Source organism: Octodon degus, unplaced genomic scaffold, assembly GCF_000260255.1.
Source record: "Octodon degus isolate 3935 unplaced genomic scaffold, OctDeg1.0 scaffold00114, whole genome shotgun sequence".
NCBI classification, from domain to species: Eukaryota; Metazoa; Chordata; class Mammalia; order Rodentia; family Octodontidae; genus Octodon; species Octodon degus.
This window is the reverse complement of record NW_004524690.1, coordinates 712,727-716,302: the sequence shown is the minus strand read 5'-3', so window position 1 is coordinate 716,302 and position 3,576 is coordinate 712,727.

Genomic DNA, 3,576 nt, shown 5'->3' with positions numbered 1-3,576 from the left:
TCTCTTCTTGTCCTGGCCCAAAGTACTCAGTTTCTTTTTCATGATGCTAATCTCTTCATGGCCCTACCTTCTTTGGCCTCAGCCTTACACATAGTTCTCGCTGGTCAAAATTTAAACTTTTTCAATTTTTTTCTACTCTACATTTACTTGCTAAATCAATCAGCAATACCCACTGGCACAACCTGAATGTTAGACTGTCTTAACACTTCCTCTGATAAATTAATTACTCCACAACTCTTATTCTTATTTTCCCACAAAGTTTCAGGACGTGGACAAACTCTAATAAAATTTTCTACCAGAACACATCCCATATGACATCTATTCCAACTGCCAATAGCGTTCTTATTCCTATCTGGAATCTCCCAAGTCTTTCCTCACATTCCTGTTGACATCCTGAGCTTCTTTATTCTGATTTGAACAACCATAAAGCTCTATCTACAGTATTCTAAGGCTTTTCTTGTCCACAGCCTTACACATAGTTCTCAAAACCTTTCAGACTCCTTCTACATTGTAGCTATTTCCCAAGGCATCCAAACTGATGGTGGGTCAGTTATAATCACCACAATGACCCCACTTACCTGACAGCAATTTCTTATATTACTAAGCTATCATGGAGACACAATGGCCAACACCCACAATTAAAAGGAGAAGAGGCTTAATTTCATTTTTGGTTTTGATAATTCAGTCCATGATCCGCAGGTTCCAAGATAGAGAGATTTTAGCTTGGAGGAAGACTAGGGCAAAGCAAGGTTGCTTTGTTTATGGATCCTGCAAAGTAGAGTAGGGGAAGACTGCCATAATACAATGGGTGAGTGACCAAATATAGTCTCCCAAAAGCATACTTCTGTGACCCACCAGACACATCTAGAAGTGTGCTCTACCAACCCCCAGGGCAGAACCCAAAGCCAGTTAATTTAAAGTTCCATCCTGCCTGCCACACTTACGCTGGCTATGTACCAGCTGTTGATCTTCAGTTTCATCCTTTTGGTGATCTATACCATCTCATTTCAGGCCCCTTCCTTGTATGTGAGAAACATCCAGTTGGTATTTCTCAGGGGATGATGTGTAAGCCATTTGCTGGAAAATCATCTAAGATGCTTGTTCAGTGGCAGGTTCCTGAACTTGAGGATTTCTTGTTCAGAATCTGCATGGATTTTAATGGATATTTAGAAATCCCCTCAACTGATTTTGCTCAATTAAAAGTTGAAACTACTGTGTAACTCACCCATCTACCGTGCTTGAGCAGTCATTGCTTAAAACATATTAGTTTCACCTGTTTTAGTTTTCTAACATTGGCTGTTTAATAAATTTATGAATTGCTAGAACTTTAAATGTGAATGTATGCTTAGATCTTATTTAAAGGAGTTTTACAGATCCTCTAGGTTTTGGAAAAAGCAAATGCATAGGCACCCAGTCTGTAAAGGTCTCTTGGAGCAGAAAGCCCTGCAAGCAAATATGAGAGGGGGCCACAGCAATAGTAAATCAGTTTGGAGAATAAGGCAGGAGAAACACTGAATGAGGCCTCATGGACAGCAGAAAACAGTGTTATTTTTATTCTGAATGGTGGAAACAAGGATTTTGAACAATGACATAATTACTTTTATAAAGATAATTATTGTAGCTCTTGTATTATAAATTAGTGTAAGGATTGGGTGAAGAGAGGGGCGGGCAGTGATGTAAGAGATTGCCTAGTCCATCAAATGACACAAAATGCGATAGAGTTGTATGAAGATGAGGACACATAAATGGTTCCAAGGTAGATTTTGAAATTATAGCTAGGGACAATTTCTGACAGACACATGTAGGATCTGAGGGAAAGTGAAAGTGTAAGGGTAAAGGCAAGGTCTTTAGCCTTTACAACTGAATGAGTTAAGAAGTTGGGAAAATTTAAGTTTTCTTTATTAAATTTAAAATGATAATGGTATATAAGTGGAAATTTTAGTGGAAAACTGGAATTATAAGTCTTGAAATATGGATGGGTCATCAAAGGTAGAAGAATGAATTCAGGAGTCTCAAATATTGGACTATTAAATTAGTGGGACTGGAATAAACTCATAGTGAACGTAGACAAAGGATTGTAAGCCTAGGGACAAATGTTAGAGCGCTGCAAGACTAGGGTTGAGGGGAAGGCTATCACTATCAGAGTTGGAAGGCATGTGAAAAGAGGAAGGAAGAAAACTAGGGGAGTGTGGTGTTTTGAAAGCCAGGGAAACATAGCACTAATGGTGGATATTATTAAAAATACTTTTCTAAAACTTCTGGCATTAATGGTATCTTAAAATATAATGTTTTTAAAAAGATCTTCAGCAAACAAACAGAAAAAAAAGAATAATTTTCTATCATGAATGACTGACTAGGTAATGAAAAAAAATTACAAACAGGGAGTCAAAGTTTAGGTAAAGCATTATGTTTAATTTTTAAAAATCCATTAAGAAATAAGTACACATATACATGGCTGGTCAGATAGCTCAGCAGATGAAAGCGCCTGCTTAGGCAGGCACAGAGACCTGGATTTGATCCCTGGTGTACCATGCTGGCCCCGCCCATGGGGCGCACTGAGAGGGCAACTGAGACTGGGCGTGGGGGTATTCGCCTGAAATTCCAGACTAATCCATGTAGTGAGACCCTGTAGTACCTGTACTAAATACATAAAAAATAAATAAATAAATGAAATAAGTACACAATGGTTAAATGTCATATTTTTGTCTTTGCTCAACTCATCTATAGCACATTGTAAGTGAAGATGAATGACTGCAGTTTAATATCAAATTGAGGGAAACAGGAAATTCTTGGTGTTTAAAATTAGATTTTAAGGGTCTGGGGAGATGGCTTAGTGGCCTAAGTGCCTGCCTAGCAAGCCAGGGTTTGATCCCTGGTACTGCATGCTGTGCAGGCCTGGAACCCTGAGCATACTGTACTGGCTACCTGAACAGGGTGTGGTGGTTCACACGTGTAATCCCAGCACTGGGGAGGATAAGACAGAAGGATCACTATGGGTCTGAGCTGTGGAGCCCTGTACCAAATAAATAAAGATTAAAAAAAAATTAATTGCATTTTAAAATTTTAGATTTTAAAGATTTTAAAATTTAAAGATTTTACATCTTTATATATTTAATGCAAGTTTAAAGCTTTTCATATTTTAAGAGGAATTTTATACATGGCCATAACAATTTTAGAGTCAAAATGAAGCTTACTTATAAAATTACTTACTTGAATTCATCTTAATCAATTTTATGGGCAAAGCCTAAGATTCTAGTTTTTTGGATACCAATAATCATTACATTTCCTCCCTTTTTCCAACTTTACTGAGCATCCTTCCCAAATATTCTCATTTTATATTCTTTACCATATGACTTCTTATGAATGTTATGTTCATAACCATAACTATATCAGCAACAGCTATATTACAATTCTGAAAATTGAGATGCTTCTATCCTCAAACTTAAAAGAGATTTATCTGTGAAAGCAATTTACTCAACCATCCTATATCTTGGCAACCTCTGCAAACTGGAAACAACCCCAGACTTATTTTCAATAACTGTAAACATTTTACATAATGAATATGTATTTAACAGT